A 26,513-nucleotide genomic window follows, 5' to 3' on the forward strand; every position below is an offset into this window, starting at 1 on the left:
AGCGAGCTCCCAGTAGCTCCCCAGCTGCTGGCCAAATAGGGTAACAGCAGGGTAATGCTAACGTGGCATAAGGTCAGGAATAAAATAAAAAACAAAATAGAACAATAACAATAAAACCCTCAACAACTTGCAATTTTCATCTTGAATGAAAGCGCCATCTTGACTCACCCCTGCCATGGTAGAAACTCACCTCCAAAAGATCCAGCTTCCAATCCAAGTGCTGCCACCCCGGGAGCCAGCAAGGCAAAGGTAGATAGAAATTAAACCATATCACCTCAGATGGAAATTAAACCATAACTGAAAACACAAACAGTTTTCCAGCAACAGCCCAGGAAATTGACAGAGCCAGTGCAGATCTCCTAGCTTCAAAGCAGAAAGAAGCTCAGGACCCGTCTAGCAAGGTGGATGTTACCCCTTCCCATAACACCAAACCTGAAGATGGAGTTACAGGCTAAGAAGCTTCCTCGCTATCTCAACTTCAACACAGCCAGTGCTACTGCTGTCATCCACTCGCCTGCAGTCCCTAGCAGGCCGTCCAAGACGAATCATAAGCCAGTCACGGAGCACAACGTTTTTCCACAGTATCAATATTGTGGAATCAAACCGTGATTCACACAGAAAAATAAAACGCACGCTATGGCTATAACGTCACCCAGAACGTAAGCAGCCCTGTAACAATCGGCTCTCAGCTCAACCACGGAGGGAAATCAGGACAGTTCAAAAACCATCTGCGAATCAGGCTAGAAGAAGCGTATTCACAGCTAAGAAAATAAATGAATTTCTGCAGAAAGCAGAAACAAGAGGCAGCACATGATCTGCGTCACATACTCACTTGGTCACAGCCAGCTGTATGGCGAGATCTCAGAGAAGGGGTTAGTCCACAACCCACCTGATCCGTCTACAAACAGCTGAGATTAGATTAGACGGAGAAAAGCACCTGTAACATCTCAAAGCATTTGCACACTGTGATCCCTGGCCACTAGCTGGTTTATTACATGTCTGATTTTACTCTATTCCTAGGAGAACAAAAATGCAAGTTTTCAGACACACAGAGACAACATAACATTCAGCAGTCTCCAATTTACCGATATATGTGAGGAAAAGCTTCCCCTTTGCAAACTGTCATTGAGCAGTAGGTTTATCTTTTACTAGATACACATAAATTTCCTTTCCAGCGCTGAGGACTGAACTTGGTACCAAGAATTGTCCAGTATGTCTTTTTTTTTTTTTTTTTTTTTTACATATCCAAGGTAAAAATCTTGTAAAATGGCAGCAGCCTGAAAAGTTGCAGTAGTTGCCCGCCGCTGCTGTGTTACAAGGAGGAGCAGCAATGCCTTTTTTTTTTTTTTCCAATTAGCAATAGAAAAGGGAAATGCACAGCAAGTTCATCACTTCCGCTCCTGGAATACTCCCTTGAGACAAAGTTCATAACTAGAAGAAATCTGATGACAAACTGAAAACGTAAAGGGAAGAGCAGAGTCTCAAGACAAAAAGTTTCTACTTATGTCAGGTTAGATGGAGAAACCTAAATCACTCAGGGCCAGCTCTTTCACTTCTCCCTTTAATTTATTTACTTTTTTTCCTGTTTAAACCCCTTTTCTGCATTGTCTCAGAGCCTTCGAATGAAAGGAGCGAGCATTCGGGGGCACACAGAGGAGGAGGAACAGGCACGACTTGACCAGGAGCGAGCAAAACATGCACTAGACAGAAAAGTTACGGGAAATGAAAAGAGTCAGGATAGCTGAGACAGAGGAGTAGCAAAAGCTAAAATCAGAACAGCTAAGACACGAGACGTTTCACAGACACGTCTGGGAAATTGCTCCAGGTCACGAGGTAGAAACCACCAGGAGCCGGAAGCTGCATCGCGTTTCTTCCCACCACGCTGAAACTGCGTGAAACTGAGCGGCTCCCGGGAGGGACGGACAGGCACCATCGACACATCCACTCCAGCAGCTTTTGGGAGAAACTAGTTGCGTTGAACATACTCCACTGGCCTCTCTAAATCAATGGCTGGTAGCCAACACAACTGAAGCAGCCCAGACTAGGGGATGAGCACGGAGGGGATGAAGAGCTCATAAGCTTAACTAGGAAGGTGGCAGGCCAGCAACGACCTACTCGAGATGCACGTTGAGCACTGATACTCCTTGCAGATGGTTAAGAAGCCTCACATTCACACGGTACGGTCAGAAACTTCCAGCTAATTCTCCAGAATCAGCAAGAAGTTGACTTCACTTCTTAGGACGCTGTGCTGATGAATACGACAACTCCAAGCGCTGGGAAGTCATCCTGCTGTGGGCAGATGCCTCTCGTTGAGTGTCAGGCCACACGGGGAAAGAGGGAAGTACCATTCCATAAATCTTCACGGCAAGCCACCACTGCTTTAATTATTTTCAGTTGAATCCATGTGTTTTGCAGGCTACAGACGGTTTAGCAATTGCTTTTAAGTGAGAAAACATGGCTCCTGCAGGAAGTAAAAAGGTCGCTTTTCACATGCAAAGGTTTATCTGGATCTCGCTTTGATTTTTTCTCAGAAAAACCCTCCCTCAAAATAGATAGTGCAAAGACAGTCAAATATAAATATTCAAGCATCAGTGCAAATCAAGATTTTACTCTGAGCAGGTGAGGAAATTTTCCTCTTTTGAGCCTAACGTTTTCCCTTGTATGTTTAACCAGCCACATAAAAAACTTCAGAGAACAGGCATTAAAACGGGTTTTGCAACACAGCACAGAAACATGAATCTGGATGCAATACAGAGCATTGATTTCTACCACCCACCTTGGCTCTTTCTTTCAGGGCCTCTCTACAGCTCTGGGTTTTAAAACAAAGGTACAAAGATTAATGCAAAGGAGAGAGAAAAGCCACACACTGTACCTGTTGCTTCTGTCGTGCCAACGCAGACACAAAGGTCATGCTTTCAAGAAGCTCCCCTGCTTGCACACCTGTTTGTAGACCTGCTGCGGGAACGTCAGACCACCTTTGTGGCTTTGTAGTTTTTTTGGGCTGAAATCAATGCAATTGGATGCTCCAGCAGTTCAGCTCGGCCAAAGTCAGTCTGACTAAGTTTTAATGTACACACAGGCTGTTGGGTGAGAGAAAATAGGAAGTCCCAGCACTGTATTAGCCTCCTAACTATACATAAATAAATTGACTTTTGTTGTTGTTGCTGTTCTGCTACGTTTACCATCTTTGATTAGGAGTGTCTGGTTATTCAGTGTCTTGTACAGCAGATTGCTTTTCTGCTCCAAGAATTGCCGAGTGAGCTTTATTAAGCCGTGGGGAAACTTCAGTGTTTCTGAAGACTGGATTTACAGGGAGAAAGGTCTTAAGTACCCGCCTAATCCCTCTGCGGCGCAACACCACTATCACCGGCCAAGCCAGCGCTCCTTTTACTCAGGAGACTTTCTCAGCACCAGTGCAAGAACGGCTGTAACTTGACGTTGTGCAAATAAGATATTAAACAACTGAATTAGCAGTTGCTTTTAAATGCACCAATAATAAAATAACTCATAAATCATCCCATTCTTACTCAAACAGTTGTAGAGATCTTATTTCCTGCAACTTCCTAAGAGCCAACCCTGGCCCACTTTTATGATGCTAATTAACAAGCTGCTTGGAGGAAGGGGTGGGGGGTAGGATAAAAAAGGTCTTTTACTTGAAATTACAATGAGGCTTCCTCCCCACAAAACAGCCAAGGAGACTCCAGCACCCCATTCAGGCAGCACCGAGCCTCTCTGGGACTCCCCTGCTGTCCACGCAGGACCAAACCTCTGCCCCTTGACTGCCTGCCCTCCTCCCCCAGAAGGGATGGGGAGCGCCTGTGCACGCCTCTGTCGCCTCACCGACCTCCAAAAAGACCTGGATCCACCCAGAACCGGCGGCGATTGCGCCAGCTCGCTCTCGGGAACCGCCTTTCGATGAAGATGCAGCTACAGGGAAGCTGCAAAAAACTCCTGTACGCAGCTATAACAGTCTCCAAAGCAAAACACGGGCCCAAATCAAATACCAGGAACGGCTCAGGAATGCGAGCTATGTGGGCAGGCGGCGGTGGGTGTAATGGATGTGGAAGGGGGAGGACAGGGGTGGGCAGGACGCAGGGGGCAGCCTGGATGCTGCCCTCCACCCCCACATGCATGCACGTACGCCCTGTTGCATGCACACACACACACCCCGCTGCATGCACACAAACACCCCGTTGCACCCCCCCCGCTGCATGCGCACACACACCCCTGCTGCATACACACACATACACACCCCCCGCCGCACACACACCCCCGCTGCATGCACACAAACACCCCATTGCACACCCCCCACTGCATGCACACACACCCCCCTGCTGCATACACACACCCCGCCGCACACACATCCCCTCCCTGCTGCATGCACACACACACCCCGTCGCGCACACACACACCCGCTGCATGCACACAAACACCCCATTGCACCCCCCCGCTGCATGCACACACACACCCCGTCGCACACACATCCCCTCCCTGCTGCATGCACACACACACCCCATCGCACACACACCCTCTGCTGCATGCACACACCCCCCTGCTGCATGCACCCACCCACCCACCGTCGCACACACCCCCGCTGCAAACAAACACACCCCCTGTTGCACCCCCCCGCTGCATGCACACACACCCCCCTCACAACCCCCCCCCCGCTGCATGCACACACACACACCCCGCATGCACACACACCCGCTGCATGCACACACACACACACACACACCCGCACGCAGCGCAGGAACGCCAGCAACCAGCAACCGGCTGCTGGCGGCGGTGGGGGGAGGATGCAATAGGGATGAGAGCGGGCACACGGGAAACGCAGCCGGAGATGAGCAGGCAGCAGGATCACGAGGCTGGACTGCTGGCTGAACCCAGCAGTTCTTGTCCCGCTCAACCCCCTGCCTTGTCCCGCGCACCCTGTGCTTGTGCATGCCAAGCTTCACGTGCAGCTTTGCAGCGGCGCAAGGTGGGAAGGTACCTGTTGCATCCTTCATTTCTACCAACAAACTGCGGGTCCCTTGGTTTTTGGTTAGTTGCTGACCTCAAAAGCATACCAGCATCAAGACTAAAAAGAAATTAGTACAGGCACTTAACACTTGCCCAGCCAGCGACCCGATACTCAGCCCTTCCAGCACACCCCTTCTGCCCCGTCTCCCACCTGCCTACCGAAGACGGAGCTGCCAGAGGTGAAACAGACCTGACGCGCTCTCAGGTTTACATCTGCCAAAAAGGCAACTCCTTATAAATAGCACCAAGAACGTATGCAGTCATCTGCTATTTTTAAGATTCTGGAAGAACTCTTTATTTGTTTTTTTTCCCCCCCTTTATAACATTTTCTGGATCCAAAGGTCTTAATCCAACAATTAAAAACACAAAACCCCTCCGGGAGTGAGCTCTGTCTCTGGTGAGGCGGGGGGGATCCCGTCCAAACTGCAGTCGCCCCGGGGAGGCTCACGCCGCGGGGGCAGAGCTGCTTCCTACCACGGCGCTGCACCGTCTCCCGCCGGCTGCATCTCCTGAACGCGCCTGCCACCAAACTCGTGACAGTCACGATGCGCGCCGGGACACAAAGCAGGGCTTGTTTTTCTTACACTTCCCCAGCTGGGAACGCTCCCGGCAGCCACCAGTGCTTTAGCTGATGTGACCGATCTCACAGGTTGCTTAAAACCATGACAGCGGTCCCAAGGAGCAGTGGTGACGGGGCAAGAAACGCACGCAAGGTGGACAAAGAGCAGGGGATAAACCCAAGGTGGGGGCAGGATTTAAGACAAAGAAGGCTCCAGCTCCACAGCCAGGCATAGATCAGAGCCCTTTCCCAACTGGAGGGGGGAGAAAAAAGAAAAAAAAGGCAAGACGAGAAAACAACCCATGACGCTATGACAAGACTGTAAGAAATATGATTGAACTTTGTCAGCCCAGTTAAAGGAGGCCGATGCGACACCCCAGCTGAAACCGCAGCTCACCACTCTCACATCCTTTTCAGCACCTGCTGGTTTCAGGAAGAATCAATCCTAGTGTCTTCTTGCAGGTGATTTCATCTGATTTGGGGAAGTTACCAACTTGTCAGGCCCACAAAAGGACCAGAAGGGACTTCTGGGCAGAAAACAGCCAGTCCTGGGTTTGAAGCCACAGTAAGACTGGCATTCATCCGAGGAAAGAAAGCTCTACAAGAGCTTACCATAAAACCCACAAGTTAAAAGTTTAAGAATGAGGAATGGAACTTAAAAAAAAAAAAAAAACACACACACACTTTTCTTGTGTTGCTTCCTGTAAATCTTCAGATTAGCCTGGGATAAAGACTGTTTTTTAAAAAGCAAAGGTTGTTTACTGAAAAATGTGAAGTGAGGTTTAGAAAAATACCACAAACAGCTTAATTCTAACCCTACTCATGTATTCCCGCACTGAACACCTGAAAAGAGTCTAGTCACCTTTAATGCCTTTAATTAAAAAAGAAACCAAAAAACTGACTCTCCCCCCACAAAATCCCAACATTTTACAAAGGAACAAATCTTCACCAAATTTTGCTTTTCAACAAAACTGTCCAAGGACTTACACTTCAAGCAGCTAAGGCACATGTCAAAATGGAAACATGTTTTTTTGTTTGTTTGTTTTTTTAACTGAAAATTAGAGACTACGATCAGAACCTCCAGCAAATTTTTAAAGCATACATCACTCAGCGTTGAGTGGTTTCGAAGCTGAGTGGCAACCCCTCTTCACCCAGCTTCCCAGCACAAAGCCCATTTTCAGCGGCCAGCGCCTACGAGAAAAGTGCTACTACCAGACGAACCGGAAGCTGGAGATCACAGGGTGGGTTTAAGAGATGTCCTGTAAGCGAGAGAAGGGATATGAAAAGCCCAGGAGGCTACGGAAGCGCGCACCTTTGACGTATCTACTTTGATACACCTACCCGGTCCCACCTTGATGTAGCTGCTCTAACACTGAACGATGTCCGCACGCGTTTTTTTGTCACAGCGGGTGAACAACTATCCGCTGGAGCACTCTGCTCCAGCAAGGCGGCAGGACTGACCCCAGCCTTGATTCCTGCTCTGCAGAAAGGCTCAGCTAAGTCAAACACCTTCTCTCGGCAGGCCTTACGCCGCCGCGTCTGTTGGGGCACATCCGCTCAGAGAACAGCGGCGCTCTGCCCTGCTGCGGCCCGGCAAAAGCCAGGATGGCTGGGGTAAGCCAACTGGGTCTCAATCTATCAGTCCAACATCACAAGGAAGAGAAGGAGCTGAAACAGGGCCGAACGTGCCTACCACAGCCTTCGGGTTAATAGTAAAGACCTGGTGAGGAAAAAAAAAAAAAAAAACATAGGCTTAAATTGCCTTTGCTAAGCTGCAAAACAGAGAAAAGACCTATCAACTCCTTCGGTTCGATTCCTTTTCTGTTGTAAGCCTGGAAATCAGAGACACAAATTTCACAATATTGCTCCATTTAATAATTGTGCCAGGGTCATGTCCCTATACTTTTGTCTGATAATCGGCCCCACTGTCTTTCGTCACTTTTGTACTCTAGTTTAAAAACACTCAAAAGCCAAAAATAGAGAGAAAGGCTCTCTAGTCCGAATCCAAAGCTTTTTTTATTTTTTTCTCTCTTTCTTTTTCTTTTCTCAGTCAGACTGCACTTCTTGGCAAATTACCCCTGGAGAAATAGTGAAGTGCTGCATAAGACACCCCATGGGTCTTTCTTCCTCTGTCCAAATCAGATTAGTCTGGAGTGACTGTCAGAGCTCCCCTGTATTACCATATGGCATTTGCAGAAAGTTTGCTATCGTCTCCAGTCCTTGGGGGGAGGTTTGACACAGCTGCTCCAAAACAGCTCTTAAGCGAGCCCCAGCCTTCCCTCATCTAACATCGCATGAAGTGAATGAAAAACTTTGACAGAAGTCCTAACACACACACACACACAGACATGTTTATGCACCTAAACAAACACGTTCAACCTCTGACACTGATTCACGCCAGGGGAAACCCCCAACAATTAAACTGGGAAAACAGCTGCAGTTTAAAAAAAAAAAAGGGGGGGGGGGGGAAGGAGGGAAGGGAGAGAAAGTCAGAACAAGTCAGGGGAAATTCTTCTTTTCAACTCACCCCTTCCATCTTTGACACGAACAAGCTGCAGGTTGGAGAGAGAGATGCGTACGAAGCTCGAGACCACAGCAAAGGAGTTGTTCGCATCCCACCCACGGAGCAGGATGCTTTTCATCACCTTTTCCAAAGCTGTTCATTAATGGACCAAATTTTAAAACAAGTCGTGTTGGTTTCCGACAGCCTAGAGGCTCAAGGGGGAATCCTCGGACCATGACTACATGCCTATTAGTTTCTGATGCAAGTCCTCAGCACCACTGAGAGGCCTCCCACCCTCCCCTGCTAAGCCGGCACTGCACTTGGGCTGTTGCGCACAACTGGAGAACAGCTGGGGGGGGGGGGGGGGGAGTTATTTTAGTAGGTTTGTTAACGGTGCAAAATCATCCGGATCGTTGTGGGCAGCATCCAACCTTAACGGAGAGACTGCGGAAGCGGAAACAGAGCTGGATCAGAAAAACGCAGGAGTAACCAACAAGGCTTTGAAAAAACAGCTCATCTCTTAGGAAACTGAGAAAGGATTAGAAGGGGCTGGGGAACTACATAAAAACAGTAAAAGGCACAGAAAATCAGGGCTTCTTTCTCCTTATCTCAAGGATGAGGGATGATCAAGTTATGGGAGTAGGAGGCAGAAAGAACAAACGGATAAAAACTGTTCAGCTAATCCCACCCTAGGTCTCATGTGCACCCACACACGCATATTACAGATCACATTATCATTGTACAGAAGTCACGACGGCCACAGGCTTTGTGAGTCTGAGAGAAGGATTGGACACTTTCATGGATAACAGCACTATCTGGAGCTGCACTTACTAATTAAAGTGTTCAGGGGAAGAAAAAAAAAAAGCTAATTCTAAGGACTTAGGGCTTAAAAAAAATGTCTGCTAATTAGAGACCAACACAAGACAGAAGGTAACGGGCAGATTAGCCCTCCTTAGCCTTAGGTATATGAATACTGCACATTTCTCAAAGCCCCCAGTACTAGTCTCTGCCAGAGAGGGGCTGGCCTGTGCCTAAGCTCAGTACACTGGAAATTTCCCCCAAGTAGGGAAAAACAAGGCTAAAATCTTGGCATACATCCCTTCTGCATTGCTTTCTTTGGAAGAGAGCAACTTCTCCCTCACACCAGGCAGCAGGCTCACACTAAGCAGGGCAAAGCCACACGGGAGAGGGTCCTGGGACCGGTTGATGCCCCTCGCGCAGATGCTGCACCATCCTCTTAGCATGAAGCAGCCTTAGAAGGGCTGGAGTCTCAGCCAATAACCAACATTTCATCTGTTCCCTCCTCGCTGCCGTCCTCCCCAGGTACAATTTCATGGACAGTACCGTTTCCTGCTCCTATCGAATCTCAAGCTGTCCTTGACACACTAGCCGCATAGTCGCAACCAACTCACTCAATGGGCAGAAGAGGAAAAAAAGCAGGACGAAACCCCCCTGAACGGGCCCTGCGGCCACAGATGAAGTTGTAGATTTGTTCCCAGCTCACGCACTCCTTCCACCTCCTCTGAAAACACGGTTATGGACATGACATCCTGCTCCGAGCTACGCGCTCCTGCCTCGGCATACCTATTTCAAGAGCGTTATAGACAGAAAGCCTCTCCTACAACTGCACTGGTGGCCTTTTGGACTGAGAGGAAGGTAGATCAGAAACAAAACCAGAGTTACTTGGGATTGAAGCATAGCTATGTTTGTATAGTGATGGAGTCTCCAAGCAACGCGAGCTCTTCCGCTCTGTCAGAGGGGCTGTAGGGGACAGCGGACCTCAGCGCACTCCTGCCACGATGCGTGTCCAGCGCTGCTGTGCACAGGCAAACATTTACAAGGCAAGGACATCAAAGACCATCAAACCAGGGCAGACTGGCAATGCACTTCCCTTGCAAGTTCGCTGCCCACGTCCCAAGAGAGGTCTCCTCGCTGCCGTGCCGGGAGCACGGACGCTGCCAGCAGCCTGTGCTGTCCTGCCGCCGTTCCTCCTCCCACCCCAGGCTCCAGCTCTGCCTTGTGCCCAACATCACCCCTTTGCAGGGGGAAGCGCAAGAAACACTGTATACAATTACATGTTATTCGGTAAAAGACTCAGCAGTTCCTAAACAGCTATTGCCTAAATTAATGCCATTACTTCCTTTGCAATCCAGCCACCCATGCAGTCAGAGAAACGTGTGTAGTTCAAGGAGCAGAGAGCTGGGCAGAAGACTGAGAAAAATCAACATTTTGCCAGCAGAAGACTCTTCTCTCATTTCCATTAGTCTCCTCCATTGCTCTGCTTGCCATGTAACGGTACTTTCGGCACAGTACAAAATAGCTTTCCGATTCGGTACTTTTCCGCGTGGTTGGACTGCACAGACTACTTTCTCTGCGTGCATAAGCCGTACGGAGGCACCAACCACATATCCCAAAGCGGGCTTGGGCACCATCCTCTCCACCCAATATGACACTGTTCCACTTTCACCTTCGCAAGATCATTTTCTTGAGAAACCTTGTTTCAGGGAAATGTCTTCGTTATAACCCCCAACCCATCACTGCAGATACCAGGGTCTAGTTTTGGTTCCTAGGTGCCACGGAAATCCCGTATGTTGAACAACCACTATCAACAACAATTTAGCTTAAAAAAGGACTAATTTTGACCGATTTGCTTACCCACAATTAAGTTTCAACTGTTAATGTCTGATTCCTATGTCTTTAATCTACTCATATGTTTGAAAAATTAAACGTGAATTGAAGCATGAATTCATGACTCATGTTTGATCTGGTGTTTCTCTCCCATAAATTCTAATTAGAAATCAGAATTCTATCATTAGAAATCATTTCTGAGTGCAGGAAAAGAATAAAAATTGGAATAAGCTGTCAAGGGGGGCAGTTATGCTTTACTTCAACTAGCTATTGGGCTTAATACGTGGGTAAAAGCCCAGGGACTGTGACAGACCGGAGGTGAGACTGGGCGTCCTCACAGTCCCTGCTGCATACTGAAAGTCTTTGCATTACCAGCAAAGCTCAGGCCATTTTCAGGGCTCCGCTCACTCAATACCACAGCACCTGAAAAGTCACTTCATGCATTCATCATCGTGAACCAGTACAACCTCAATGCCGATATCCTTCTGCTATCTTGCCGAACTTGCCAGGAATTTTTTTCTGATGAGTAAGACATACCAATACGCCCCAAACCAATATTCAGACTCCAGCTCCAGCTTCCCAAGGAAGTAAAACAGATGCACAGCGTTCAGACAAAGTGAGCTGGAAGTTACAGTACAATTCACAACATGACTCTGCTAAGAGCAACCTGCATGAAATACATAAACTGCAAAAAAAAAAAAAAAAAAAAAAAAAAGGATCCTACTGGTTCATCCCTGACATGTAGTACCACTTCCCTTCCGGCCCCAGCCTTCTGACAGCTGGGATCACCTATATAATCCGCACGTTATTCCACCTCAATATGGAGCATCTATATCGGGAGCAAGAGATAACTATGGAGTGTCAAAGTTGACAAGTCTAAGTGGTTTCTCTGATTCCTCTAGGAGATGTTTAAATGCCTTTTTTTTTTTTTTTACAGCACTGCCAATTACTCAACCACAAAAATAGATACTATTAAGATACTTAAAATGAATCATGTTCCACCAGAACCAAACACATCATAAGCTTGATCATAAATCTAAATCACTAGTCAAGATAAACTGTTATTTCAATGCTTACATAAGGTTTATAAAAAGATATCATGACTTTTATATACCTTTACATAACTCAAGCAAAAAACTTCTCAAGTAAATCCTGTAAAATTACAGGAGTAGCATCAACCTACCTGTAAATTACATTGGCTGCATCTTTACAAAGTTAGGTAAAACCAAAGACTTTTGCAATCATTTGTTGGTTTCTTCTTCTTGCAATTTCACATAAGAACCTTTTCTAGTCATTATGACATGATAACCGGTTATTAAAGCTTGTCATTATCATCTTACCACAGCCCACAAATTTAGACACAACTCTTTCCTACGCAGGTGCACACCCACAAGCTTTCAAGCCACCCTGTGCGTGCCACATTTCCTTCTTTTCCGAAGGAAACAGTGGCGAATTTTAACAGCCCGTGTGTTGACGCTCAAAACTCCTACTCTGCTCCATTACTCAATTCCATTAGCTAAACGGCTAGGAAAAAACCCTCCTTCTCCATGACCTACCACTGCAATAGGTGCTGACACCACAAGAAAATTTGCAACTGTTCTCAATTAACAACTCACGCTTTGCTAACTAAAAGCGCAGCCAGCTGCCAGTTTCTGACAGCTCCGCATGGTAACCCTGCATCAGTTACAAAAGAGACTCTTCATTAAAAAGTTTGCATTTCACTTTCAGCATCTATTATTTAGACGTATAGGGCACTGCAGAAAGTGAGATCGCAAGCAGTACCAGCAGCCTGAGAGAACTGCAGAGCGGGAAAAGTAAACAGACACCGAGGAGAAACAACTGTAACGCGCTCATCTCATACAAAAGTCATTCGGGGTATGAAAAATACATCCATTGCCAGGTCTGCCAATGGAAACAGTATTTAGAGACTTGCTACAGTATTTAGAGTGCCACCTAAAAAAAGACCCAAATCCAGTTTTCAGCCTAAGGACCCAGTTTTAATCTTGGTTTCACCAGTGCAGTTCTAGAGTAACACCTAACCTCAAAGGTAAGCGGGCATGCAAGAAACACTGGGGACTCCTCCTCTATAGGGCTGGAGTGCTACCGAAGTTGTCACCAAATCACCCAGAGTAGTCACGAGCAATTTATTTAATGGCATTACCATGTTGGCCACTAGAGAGCCATCCACTTCAGTGGAACATTTTTCATCTAGACCCCAGCAATGGAAAGGGAAAATGTCACCGTGACACTAGATAAATGAAACAGGAGGAGTTCATCAAATCCTGCCATAAAGGTTTGCATGACAAGCTCCCCCACCCAAGTCCCCCAAAAACCTCAATATGCAGAGGCCGAAACTTCTTTTACTCAAAACCAGATATATGGGAGGAGAAGGTGGGAGGGGGGATACTGTCATCTTTCATCGACTAATCTCAGTATCAGCCCATGGGCCCTGGCTTTAAGACCCTCCTCATCTTGAAAGGGTCCAAAGTTGGGCTGTCCCTCAGGGACAGCTGATGTGCTGGCAGTGCCAAGTGGCCACAGCACAGCTCTCAGGACCGCGCAGAACAGGCCACCAGGGTCAAAGCCTGGAGGCCACCAGGAGGAATGAGCTGCCCTCCCCCCCCCCCACCATGGGGCAACGCTCCTGCTTTTGCTCCGGAGGTGGTTTGGGGTTAACATCCCACTTTGCCTAGTCACTAGTGCCAGGCAGGTGTTTCTCGGCACAAGAGACAATTTCAGAGGTGCTGTTTCCTGTAGCAGCTTTGTTTAGAGACCCATGGGCCCCCAACCCTGCCCTGGCATTGGGGGTGGGCCCCCACTGCTGCCTGCCTGGGGACACCTGCCCCATCCCTCACACTCTCCTCTGGCAATCTGGTGCTGGCCACACAAAAAGACCCAAACAGCAGTCTCAAGGACTTGAAACTCCATCTGCATGGAAAGGTCAGGGCTCTCTTTGTACACGCTAGATGCCTATTAAATTAGCTCAGCCTTCCTAAAACTCAGGTAACACCAATCAACCTCCTCTCACCTATCTCCTTTCTTCACAACACGCACTCCCAACCTTTAATCAGACCCAATTACCCTGCCAGAAGGTGTGAAATAAGAGGATAAGATAAATCTGATATTTTTAATCAGCAAATTGTCATGGTCATCTTTTTTGGCTGGCCACCGTTCAAGGTTGCCAACTAATTTACAGAACTGCCAAACAAACTATGCTGTTAATTAAATGTTTGAGAGCTTCCGTTTAATAAAAAGCATACTATGACAAGTCTTAACATCACTTTAGGAAAATTAACCATAAAGCTTCATCCTCTGTAAAACCTAGGGCCACAGAAGTCACAGGAAAGTCACTGTCCTTACTAAGGCTTACAACGCCTGAACTGTTTTTTTAAACACAACTGTGTATGGAGCCACCGCGCCTCATGATTTCTCCGTTTCAAAAGGAACAAGACAGTTCTCGAACACTTTGGGGTGATTCCAAGCGCTCTTTTTGAGAGCCAGGAAAAACAGCTAAGCTTAAGGTAATTCATAAGCTGGGCATCCAAAAAACCCAAGACCTGCCCTCCTCCTCTCGAGAAAGACCGTCAGTTTCCTCTACAAGCGCTAGCTCGGGAATTTGACTAGATGCAAGACAGTCCACGCATACCAGGCAGGGATGAACACAACCCTCCCTGGAGGTGACGGATCCACGCAACAAGCTCACACCTGGCTTCCCCCTCTTATCTCCTGCACGCACGCCCCCCGAGACGGGCAGGAAGGAGTCCACCAGCAACCCAAGCCCGCCGGCGGCAAGTGCCGAAACCTTATTTTCAGTGCACGGGGGTGGGGAGAGGAGCACGTAGACCCAACAAGCGCCCGCGGGGGTGGTGGGCAGGGATTGCACCCACCTCGTGCAGCGCCCCCCCCCCCGCCCCCAGCCCCGACGGGACGCGCTGCCCGCGGCCCCGCTCCGCGCCCGCCCCGTCCACGCCAGTCTCCGTCCCCCCCGGCGCCGCTCACCTCCGCGCTCCGCGCCCCGACGGCGGGCCCCGCACCGCACCGCACCGCACCGCCCGGCTGGGCAGGCCAGGGGAGGGCAGCGGGGGCGGCTGCCGCCCCCGGCCCGCCCGCACACCCCGCGCCCGCCGCTGCCCGCTCGCCGGCGGCTCCGCACTGCGGCTGCGCGCTGCCCAAATCCGGCAACGCGAGCTGCTCCGGACCCTCCGGCCGCTGCCGCCCACCAGACAGCGCCAAACCTTTTGCACTCCTCTCCCCCCACCCCCGCCCTCGGCAGTGCAAATCCCCTGGATCCCCGACGGTGCAACCCATCGCCCTCCCCCGACCGTGCAAACCCTCTGCCCCTCCCCACGACAGTGCAACCCTCCAACCTCCTTACAGTGCAGCCCCCTACTACAGTGCAACCCTGCAGTCTCCCCCCTACAGTGCAAACCCTCTAGCCCCCCCAAAAAGTGCACTGCACCCCCCTGACAATGCAACCCTCCAACCTCCTTACAGTGCAGCCCCCTACTACAGTGCAACCCTGCAGTCTCCCCCCTACAGTGCAAACCCTCCACCCCCCCCCAAAAGTGCACTGCACCCCCCTGACAATGCAACCCTCTCGCCCTCCCCGACAGTGCACCCCCCTCAGCCCCCTACTACACTGCAACCCTCCAGCCGCCCCCCCAACTGTGCAAACCCTCTCCCCCCCCCCCCCGCACTACAGCCCCCCTCTGCTGTAGGGGATGTAGGAGAGGGGGAGAGCCGCCCTCAGGAAGGGCTTGCAGTGCTTCTCGGGGAGGGAGGTTTTGGGGCTGGGTTAGGCTAGGGGGCACAAGGGCTCCTGTGGCTGGTGGGACACATCCCCCCCATGGGCAAGTAATGCAGCTCTGGTGGTATTTCCCGTTCACAAGAGCCTTTAGGATGATGCAGGGAGGAGATTTTTGCCTTCCAGTCTGAGCACTTCCATCTTCACCGCCTGGGTCACCGGGCCGGTGGGAGCTCAGCCCCAGGGAGAGCGGTCTGCCTATCGGGTCTGCAGGGTGAAAACGCTGCCTCGTAGCGCAAACCTGCCTGGCGATTAACCTGGAGGAGAAGGTCGTCCTCCTGCTCAGGGCTGCAGGGCCTGATCCGAAGCCGGCCGGAAGGAGCGCTGAGGTCGGCCGGCTTTGGACCAGGTCCCGGCTGGCAGCGCTCGCTGCCGTCGGCTGTCGCACCGGCCAGCGCGCCTCGCTGGGAGCCTTCAGGTGAAATGCGTTTTCCAGTTTCCCAGACTAAGGGAGAGGTGCCCACTTGCTGTCAGCTATTCTGCTCGGGGCAGGGCGGGGAGGGATGGGGCTGGACAGGGTCCTGAGCCAGGGCTGTCCAAGGAGAGCAAGGTGTGCATCAGCTCCCTCTGCTTTGCTTTGAAAAAATCTCGGCTGAGAAGCAATGTTTTTAAACTTGGGCCTTGACCTTTACTGGCCAGAACAGGCTGGTTTCTAACGCCTTTCCCGCTAAGAAAGGGTACAGCAATCCCTCTTCTGTGAGCTTTGAGTTCTCGCTTAGCGGTTTGAATATTCAGGGCAGATTGACACATGGCTTCTTTCACTCTTTCTGCTTTTGTCTCGGCTGCCGTCCTGGTCGCCCGGGGCCTCCCAGGGCCCTAGGAGCAAACGCTTTGTGGTGGTGCAGAGAAGGGGTTTTACAGCTCCGACTCCACAATCCCTTCAAATAAAAGGGGGGGGGTGGTTAACAAGCACGAATTCACAGGCCGGGAGCAAGCAGCACCCGAGAGACTCTTTTGGCCAAGTCCAGCACTGTGAGGGCACTTGGTCTCCCCTCCCAAACTGGGACGCAGAACAGGGCTGCTGAGTGATTGCTGTGAGTTATTTCACAGCGCACAAGGACACGGCCGGCCATGGGAGCCGTGGGACGTCTCCCCTCTTGTCTTTTCTGGCCTTCCCCCTGCAATGCTGTCCAAATCCTCATGACCCTGCCTTGCTCTTTCCAGTCTTCCTGTGTCATTCCTCTGCCTTTCTCGGGGTAATTCTCCTGCAGCCCTGGGATTTTCCAGATGTTTTTCGCCTGCACGATGTCAGAAGCTCGTGAGTGCAGAACAGCAAGGGTTGTCTCAATGAATAGTGATTCCAGAATATAGCAAGGAGGATATTTAGGAAATTCAAAAATCGCACTATGTTTTTCCCAGTGGACTGCAATCAACTAATGGTAGACAACAAATTGTAGGGTTTTCTTGTCCTATAAAAAGCTAATAGGTTTTGTGATATTTCCATCTAAATCATTTCCAGTATTTCTTCTCAAATCTCCAAAGTCATTAAAACATTTTGGAGATTGCATCATACCACTTTTTTTTTTTTTTTAAGTAAAGCTGCTACGGAGTTAGCATAAACCATCTCGCAAACCACTAAGCTCTTATTAAAAAAGAAAGTATTAGATACTTTTATATGTTTTAATTCAACAGTACATATTTCTAGAAGTATTTCCAGCCCGAGTCTGTGATCACATCCTGCAGTACTTTTAGACGCTAATTAATCCTGACGGTGCTCTTTCCATCCAGAGGCTATTTTTTATGGCTGAGTTACCAACCCGAGAAAAACCGGGAGACTGATGAAAGCAAGAGTTGAGACAACACTGAACACTACTTACTATTACTTTTATTAACAACAAAAAAGGAAGTATATTCAAGCCAGCAAACAGCTCCTTAGCATCAGTTTATTCATCAAAATAGTTGGGTCAGGACCATGTTGTACTAGAAACTGTACAAACACAGAATGAAAGCACTTCAGGCTACGGCAATGAGCAAAGCAAGCAGATAGGGCTCTTTCTACTTCTCCTGCTTAATCCTTTCTTTCAGGAGTTGCCAGCTCTTGACAGTTTAAACAAGTGAAATTAAATAGAGAAGTCAACTGTTGGGTTACCTGCATAAGAGCGACAGGGAAAGACGCGGTGTGGTCATGTGGTAGATGGTGCTTTTTCCTTCGACGGTGCAATCAAAACCGGCAGGTCTCGGTTCACCCTTCAGCTCCTTTGGGCTTTATCTGGTGCTGTAAAGAGCTTAGCAAGTCTGTTAACCGGAAACCTGAAGGGCAAAGAGGGGGGATGTGGGGGAAGTCGGCAGCGAGAGGACACAGACCCCCTCCACCGGCGCAAAACCGTCCGGGGTTTACACTGAGCGGGGTGAAGCCTCCAGGGCAGACGGGGACGAGGACCTCTGCGTGCCAGCGCCTGAGAGGCACAGAGCGGGGACGAGGGGCTCCCCGGGGTGTGTTTCTGGGATCTGCTCCAGCAGGTAGGAAGCCTGGACGTGCCACCAGCATTCAGCAAAAGGAGAAGAGGAGAAAGCGCCCGTTCCTCTCAGAGAGCCAGATGCCCCGTGTCAGTCAAGGAGGCAGGCAGCGACCGTAAGTGGCATGTCCCGGGTTTAGAGAGGTAAATAAACGTAATACTTGAAGAGAGAGAACACACTGTATTTTTCCATGAGCTGGATCCAGTCCAGCCAAATATCGTTTATGCTTTGGCAGACTTTTCTGTGAGATTTTAGGTTGCGCGCAATGCAGATAAAGCCACGTGGGTTAGAAACGAGAAGATAAATTGTACCTGTTCATTAAGAGAAATTGTACCAGTTTCGTGATACTTATGGAAGATAGATATATTTCCAATGCCCCTTCTGCTCTCCCACCTCATTTTCAGTGCCTTGTCCAGGGGTCTGGCAGGACGAGGTCCCCTGGGCTCTCGCGCCCGGTGGCTCTGGATTGTAACGCTCACCGTGCCTGAGAGCAGCTTTGTGTTGAGTATCCCACCCAGCTTGCTCAGGGCGCCCAGGTGCTGCTGGAGCACGAGGGCCACGTGAGCAATTTCAGGAGCAAGCTGTGCTCACAGCACCTGCCCAAGCCTGACCAGAGCGCTGCTGCACCACCCCCCAATTTATCCCTGCCTTGGTCAAGCCTTGCACACAGATGGGTTGAGAGGGGGCAGGGCTGTGTTGCTGAGGAACATCTTCTTTCAGAGGCCATGGGTGCACTTCTGGTGCGCGCAGGACGCTTTGCGGGGATGACCATTGCCGGGCAGCTGCTATTGCCGAAGCTGAGCAGCAACCTCAGGAATTAAGTAAAGGCACGTCTTAAAAGCACCGGACTTTTGCTGTCCGGTATATTCTGCTAACCACTGAGCAAAGTAAGGGTAGCGCTTTGCACTGGTGTGAATGACCCCGCACAGTGGGCACAGCAGCAGCCGACATGAAATGGTCCCAGAGTCAAATTAATCCTCTCCCACAGCAAGTCTGTAAAAGTTCATTTTTCTTCCTCTGTGCAGCTGGTGTTGTGACTTGCTTCTCAGCACAGTAACGGTTTCAGAAGGTGTATATAATCTCCAGCACTGTGCTCGGCGCTGCACACCGCTGGCAAATTACGCTGCATGGTGTATTTTTGAATGCCACCTGGAAAGGGGGGATATTGCACAAACACGAAAGAAGGCAGCGTGTTTTCCCAGCCCTTGTTCAGGACCCATATCTGTGGCAGTCTGGAAATAGCACCAAATGCTTGCCTGTCAGTCCAAAGTGAGATGAGACGGTACAACGCGTGGCTGGGTTTGTCTTACCTGGGTTTTTGGTGCTGGTGGGTACGTGGGGCTGTTTGCCACATGCACACATTGTCTTGGATCCCACCAGTAGGCCCATGCATATTTGAGGCTCAGCAATGTTCTTAATTTGTGCATGAGCGCACAGGAATGCAACTCCAGAAATCATTTACTAGATGAAACGTAGTACTTGCCCTTCTCCTTATCTTTAAAGGAGCAGCGTCAAGATACTATACTTCCTAAAGTTCAACCAAGCCTAATAGGATAGAGGAAAAGTCTGCGTAATTTTGCCTTCTAGATATTATCTACCCTTTACCACTGAAATATTTTGAAGAGTACTTTCTCCTCCAGAGTTCCCAGACCCTTATTTTCGCTCTGAGCTGGCTGAAAAGGCCACTGAAGATTAAGTTGAATCAACAGCATTATGCAGTTGTATTAGCAAACTCATTCTCTGCAAAAAGCTTTACTTGGACTTGACATCTGTTCTGAGGTTGTCAGACAATCGGGGCAGACACCTAGTAATGCCTTTAATGGGTAAGTGCATAGAGGAAACTGGCTCTACAACAGTGTTGGGGAATCATCATCATAAAACCTAAAATTATCACCAGACGACTAGCAGGACAACTGTGCTGAGAGGGATGAGTGGGTCCACATGCCAGCTCATGAGCAGGAGGACTGGCTTGGAAGAGCTCAAGTGAAACTTACTTTACATGCATGCCATAGCAGACTAGAAAACACTTCACAGCACCCCAGCAGCAAACTTCAGACCCACAGCAGAAGACAAAAGCAACAACCGTGCTGTGCCATAAGAAGACAGTAAGGGAGAATAAGCTTTGCCATTTCTTGCTGGAGCCAGGCCTCTGTCAAACAGACTCCCAAAGATGAACTCAGCTAGTACGATCATAAGTTTGTGCATATTTGCCACCAGGAATGGCAGAATCAGGAAATTAATGAGCCTAATATTCTTTTCCTTAATATATGGGATCACTGGACGGATTTTTCCCTTCCTTGGCGAGTTCTCATCATCCATTTTAGCTTCATAACCCCCTGTGATACAGTCTGACAGACTCTTTCAGAGTAACACTTCATCTTACATAGGAGACGGCTGGTATTTTATTTCTGTTTTTGTATGCTACATTACTCTTGCCATCAAGGGGAGTGGGAGGGGAGGAAGTTCACAAGAACTTGTCTCATATATCCAGCCCTATACGCTGGACCCTGAACAGAATGTTACGGTCTGAAATTTTTGCATTAAAGTGCATTCTGCACCAGACTCCTGGCTCACAAGGACTTCTTTTATGCAGGCAGGTTCATTTATTTTGTATAAATGATAACTTGATTTCAGAGAGGATGGTGATTCACCAGATTCATTAGTCTTCTTTGAATGGGTTTCCCAACCTTCGACCTAGTTTTAAATTCACATGGGGATTTTAATATAGGTGTGGTAGGTTTGGTTTTAAAATGTGGTAGGATATGGAGGGCCTTCACTGCAAAAGTGCAAGGGAAAAAAAGTTGGTGCACTGGAAAGTTTTGATTAGTAGAGTGGTTTTTTTTTTCCAGCCTGCTGAGTGACTCAACAAATAAGGGCCCCCCTTTGGGTTATTTAGTGACAACTCTAAATACTATATTCCTAACCTTGGCAAAGGATCAAGCTGCGGAAGAGACCAGGTCCTTCACTCAGCAAAGACTGGGGATAGCTTTAGCAGCTAGCGACTTGCTGGTTAGTCTGTGACTTCTAGCACCGGAGTTGAGCGTGGGTTGTCTCACATCCCTCATAGCTCGCAGAGGTTCTTGGTTCAGAGGCACCTGACACCAGCTGCTGCGCAGAGACGAGCCTGGACCTGAGGCCAGGTCTAATAACAATATTTTTTGCATTTCGACAAACTCCTGAGCACCAGCAGAAGTCTTCAGCCCTCCTGGCAACAAAACCTGACACAGACAATAAGTAATGGATGTCTTCTCTGAATATAGGCTGACCTATTGCTTTATTTGTGCTAGCTGGAGGGACTTGCTCTGGGATGTGGCAGTTACTACGTAGATACAGATACTCCCTTACTGTTTCATCCTCCCCTGGAACATAGGGAGAATTTCTATTTTTAACATGCTATGTGCGTTCCCCCTTTATGGATTCAGTGAGTGCATTTCGGTATTTGTACCCACTCCACGGGCTGCTCCGTTAGGAGAGATGTTTTTATTGGTATGGAGCGCTGCTGAGGATTTAAAAATGAGTTAATTCCCAAAGCATTTCCTGATTTGCTGCCCTTCCTCCAGCCAGTGCTGTCATGGCTCTGGGTCACCATGAAGGCAAGCGCGGCAATTTCACACCCTCCTTCCAGTCCTGAAGTTCAGTAGCCCCTTGGTGGGCTGCGATGGGGCATCCCAGCTCTTCTGTGCAGTTTCCACAGTTTTCTCCCCGCAACTGTCCGTGCAGAGCTGCGTGCCACACACTTAGGCGGCTTGAAGAACGTCCTTGCAGCTTCTTCCCCCTCTTGACTTTCCTGCTGTACCCAGGGTAGGTTCACAGAGGTCAGTACAGTAGTACTGAGGTAAGGGGCAAGGTACAACAGCCTTGCCGACAGCAGAGATGGGCACTGTTTAAAAGTGAGGCGCTAGGAAGTTAAATGAGGGCTAAACAAGCCCCAGTTCTGCAACTGCTGATACTGGGTGGTAAGTACTTTTACCTACCAGGCTGTGAGAGGGATCAGCAGTGAAGGAAGGCCTAGGCTGCCTTTCTAGGAGGATTTTGTCCCTCAATGAAATACTCTTGAGTGATGGGACTGCAGCTGGTACCGCAGGATCAGATCCTCCGTGACCTTGTCTGCCTTGCAAGCTGAATCCTAGTAAGCATGAAGCCACCGCTGGATGCATTTGGGCATACTCCCCATCAGTTGGTAAGAGAAAAGATGATAGAACTGAATCAAGAGCGGAAGAAATAATGGGACTTTTCTGCCTTTGACCTCTGTTTCTACACGCTGTTTTGCAGAGTGGTGTGGGCAAGTATCGGAGGGCAAGCTGAAACTCTCAGACACAGACTTCCCAGCCCCTCACTGGGATAGGAAGGGGCAAGAAGCAGCAAAGCTTCCAACCGTCAGCCTGGTTCTCCCTTTCACATAAGCAGTGTCCCATTAAAGGAGTGGTATGCTAAGATGGCTTGCAGACACTTGCACCCGTCCCTGTCTGGCACTCTGAGCTATAAGGCAGCAGCACTCTGGACATTTTGTCTTTACTTGGAAACATCGCTAGTAAATCCTCTGCTATAAACTTGTAATGACATAAGATTCACCTTGGCCAGCTTCCTGTCTCTGACAGTGGCTAAAAGCAGATGCTTAGGAAAGACAATGAGAACACAGCAAGCGTAGAAAGACGCTTCCATCATTATACTCACCCATCTCCTGGGGAGCTGCAATACTAAGACCTCCTAAGCTGGGATTCACCTTCTTCGTTGATTTAGCCAGATCTTGACGTGCCATCCTTCTATAGATTTGTCCAACTGCTTTTTGAAGATGTTTATATTTTCAGAATCCAAACCATCTTGTGGCAAGGCGTTCCAAAGTTTAGTTCAAAGCTTTGTTCTAGTGTTGGTGTGAAAAAGTTCCTCTGTTTGCTTTAAATCTGCTGTCTGATCATGTTTATAATTCTCATATTGTATGAGTAATCATTCCTTATTGACATTCACCATGCAATTCATGATATACCTTTACCTCATCTTCCTGAAGAATCACATGTCTCAGCTGAATAATTTCAAGTCAGGGTAACCCTTCTGTTACATAGGCCATGTAACCAGTGGTCATTCTTGGCATCCTTTGTTGCAGGAGGCCTGCAGAGCCAGGCCACTGGTTCCAGGCTGCCTGGATCCCACACTGCAAGTAACAATTCAGGCGCTTAGTCTGCCTCCTTCAAAGGAGCGACGGGAAAGCACAGTGTGCCTTTTGTTTGCTGCCTTTGCAGTTCTCCAGCCCTTGAAGGAACCTAGCAAAAGCAAGGCAGGCAGTGTAAAAACAAAAAATGAGAAGGAAAATTTATTAGAGAACGTAGGGTTTTCCCTGCTTTATTATTATTATTTTTTAAGCTTGTGTGATTACTTTTCGCCTGACAGCTTCCATTTAAGCACAACAGCTCCCAGTTTGGTGCCGAGTGCCCCCATACAGCCTAGAAAGTGAGATGTGTTCAGCACTTTAACCTGCCCTTAATTCCGTTTCCATTGTGCTACTGCCTTTGTTCCCAGCAGTGTGTTAGGTTTTTAATCTTTTGCTCTCTGATCACTTATTTATTTCTTTATGGCTGGATTTCTCTCACTCAGCTGCAGCCTTTGTCCTGGGCTGCAGCAGGCCTTGGGGGCAACTGGATTTCCCTGCAGCCTGTGCTGAACATCATTCCTTTTCACCTAGTAATGGAGGGTGAAAATGGAGGGTCTGCTTTTATTCTCCTTAACCTGCTACGGACTGCAATAATTTCGCTCGTCCTAATTTAACCAGAGCTTGAAGACTGTTACATAAGCAGGTCGCTCCGAAATCTTTCAGACCCTTGTTGGTTTAATACTATTCTTCCCAACGTGAAAACATCAACAGCGTGAAGTTAGAGCGGAGATGGCATCGTTCCAGGCTGCCGAGAGATCTACCTCTGAGGCGAGCAACATCAGCTTGATCACTGTAAAGCTGCCAGCAGGCTAGCTCTTTTTTTTTCTTTTCTTTTTTTTTCTTTTCTTTTCTTTTTTTTTTTCTTTTCTTTTTTTTTTTATTTTAACTATCAGCTGGAAAAAATGCCCCCTCAAGGGCTTAGTTTTGAGTCTAGGATTTTACGCTTTAAATCAAGAAGGAACATACCCTTTTTTGGAACACTTTAAACCCTTTTTTTTTTTTATTTGATAGCTGAAAAGAGGTTGTTCATTTCTCTTGAAGCTGACCTGCAAACAAAGAAAAAGACATACTTTGTGCTACTTCCTTTCTTCATTGTTTATAAAGTCCTGAAGCATTTGTTTGCTTGAGGGTTTAAGATAGCTTTCTGGCACTTTTAAGTCTTAGATGTATCAGCATTGCTAAGTTTGCTTTTTCTGTTTTTCCTGGAGATCTCTTTTGGGAGCCGAGAAATTCGTGTAGGCATTCACATTTGAAAAGCCATAAATCTGCAGTCCTTTGAATAGGAGATCTTCCCTTTCAGTTGCTTTACAGGTGTTTGTTAAACAAAGCAAAACATAGTCCTCCTACAATCTAAATGAAATTCCTTCTCCTTTAGTTATTAGAGCTTCGTTTTCTTTGTAAATAGGATTTCACAAATCCTAGTAGGCTTCCAATATTTGTTTAGCAGTATTCCATGAATACAGGCAAACAGGCAAAACTCTTATTCCTGAAAAAAATGGTAATTTTAAAAGAACTATTAGATTCATAGATAGAAATAAAAAATCAACTTTGTGTCAGAGAAAAAAAGATTAGAAGTGTGTAATGGTTTAGGGTATTTAGGTTTTTATTTAGGTTTATTTTGTTTAATTCTATACATGTAGCATTTTAAATAAGTATGACCCAATTTTTCCTCCTAACAACTATTTCCACCAAGAAGGTACACAATTTGTAACTAGTGCATCTGTGTAGTAACGAGGAGTAAATCCATGTTCTGTCCTGGACACCGCTGCATATGCCATTTAAGTTCATTAAGGGGAAGTAAAAAAAAAAAGTAGAATTCTGCTTTATATTTTTTTTTTCCCAAAGGCAACTCTTTTGATTTGAAGAGTGCAAAGGAGCAGGTTGCTTAAAACACACAATCAATCAAAATCAAATTTTACAAGTTTTTGGGCTTTCTGTACTAATCTTCTAGAGCCACTATTGAGAAGCTTTGGGGGGCAAGGCGTGTTTTAATCAGCTAGATATCTAAATTCGATGTTTTCAAGATTTTTTTACAGAGTGAACACTGAGTGACTGTATTTTTTACAAGAAATTTTGCCAGGGTTAGCTTTTTAACTTTTGAGCACTTGGAAAACAGTCATTATTTCAGTAAGAACTGCTTCATTTAAACCAGCCCCTCACTGAGCACCTAAGTAGTCATTGAAGAGTATTCACGTCACAATGTCAAGGATTCAGTGCCAGATTTTACTACTGCCTTTCCCAATACTAATCAAGCCCTACCGTGGGTATGCATTTCCTTTATTTACACAATCAAGAAGTACTTTTTCCACAGGGGCCCCTTCTCCTTTCAGTGCACTGATTAGACTGGAGCAGCGTTACCCAACCAGGAACAACTCATCAAGACCTGTTGATTATTTTTTAACCATTCCATTTAGTCAGCTTAAAAATGGTTAAAACATAGACAGCTGAGCTACTCCAAAAATCACCCCACACCCCAAATCAGTGCTAACTGCAACACTTTGTGAACACTCTTTTTAGGTATTTTTGTCTGCCAGAAGGAAGTGGCACTCTAGTGCTGGAAAACACAGCTGACTATTAATGCACTTCATTTTCATAGCAAGCATTGCTTGAGAGATCGTAACACCTTGCAGATTCCTAGCTATGCTTTCATCACCCTTCCTGAAATATTTCAGAGGATAATACTCTGAAAGGCTGGGGTGGGGGGGGAAAGGAAAGAAAAAAAAGAAAAAAGGAAGTAAAAGGTTTGCTTTCATTTTTCAAAGTATTCAGGTAAGTGGGAAATCTGACATGGAAGTGTTCAGCTTCCAGAGGGAGAGGCTGTGCAATCCGCCCCTGCCATTTGTAAGTGACAACACTGAGTTTCTCCTCACCTAGCACAAGGGTGGCTATAGCTATTCACGGTCCCGCCCGTTTGATCCGTAGCCTGTTGAAGCATCAAAGCATGATTTGCCACACAGCTCCCAAGGCGTGCTCCCCGTAAGGCTGCTGTTCCCCAGTCCTAGAAATGCAGCAGCAGGACTGCTTGTGTTGGGTCAGAAATGCCTAGCCACATAACACAACGTACTAACCAAAAGCACTCACCTTGACAGCTCATATGAGTTCAAAACATCCTGACAGGTTAGCTCGGTACTTCCAAACAACACAGAGAATCGAGCATCCTTGGCCTTCCCACGGCCAGCATGGACTCCGGCCGCGTGCCCCTTCTGCAGACACCGACAGTGGTGTGCGTTGTGTGCTCGCCCCGACCTGCTCCAAGTGTGTCCTGCTGCGTGATCGGGCTGCGTATAGCCTGGATGATCTACAGCCTTTGAGCTTGCTACCTGCCATTTTTCACAGCTACCAAATGAAGACGGTTTGAAAAAGGAAGCAAGTAATTGTCTCCGAAATGCCACAGGGA

General features: G+C 47.9%; 1 protein-coding gene across 7 annotated transcripts in view; it reads right to left on the reverse strand.

The window, feature by feature from the left end:
- Nucleotides 1-14,858, reverse strand: part of KANK1 (KN motif and ankyrin repeat domains 1) — a 129,917-nt gene extending 115,059 nt beyond the window's left edge. For 2 of the 7 annotated variants that reach the window (XM_068927719.1, XM_068927722.1), the window contains exon 1: nucleotides 3,845-3,975. The gene's annotated coding sequence lies outside the window, so the exon portion shown is untranslated. Of the gene's footprint in view, nucleotides 1-190; nucleotides 331-2,115; nucleotides 2,462-2,872; nucleotides 3,076-3,844; nucleotides 3,976-14,708 lie in introns of those variants that run through there. The other 5 variants (XM_068927718.1, XM_068927714.1, XM_068927720.1 and 2 more) reach the window with 5 other exon arrangements.
- Nucleotides 14,859-26,513: the final 11,655 nt, after the last annotated feature.

Source organism: Struthio camelus, chromosome Z (genome assembly GCF_040807025.1).
Source record: "Struthio camelus isolate bStrCam1 chromosome Z, bStrCam1.hap1, whole genome shotgun sequence".
In the NCBI taxonomy this organism is placed as follows: domain Eukaryota; kingdom Metazoa; phylum Chordata; class Aves; order Struthioniformes; family Struthionidae; genus Struthio; species Struthio camelus.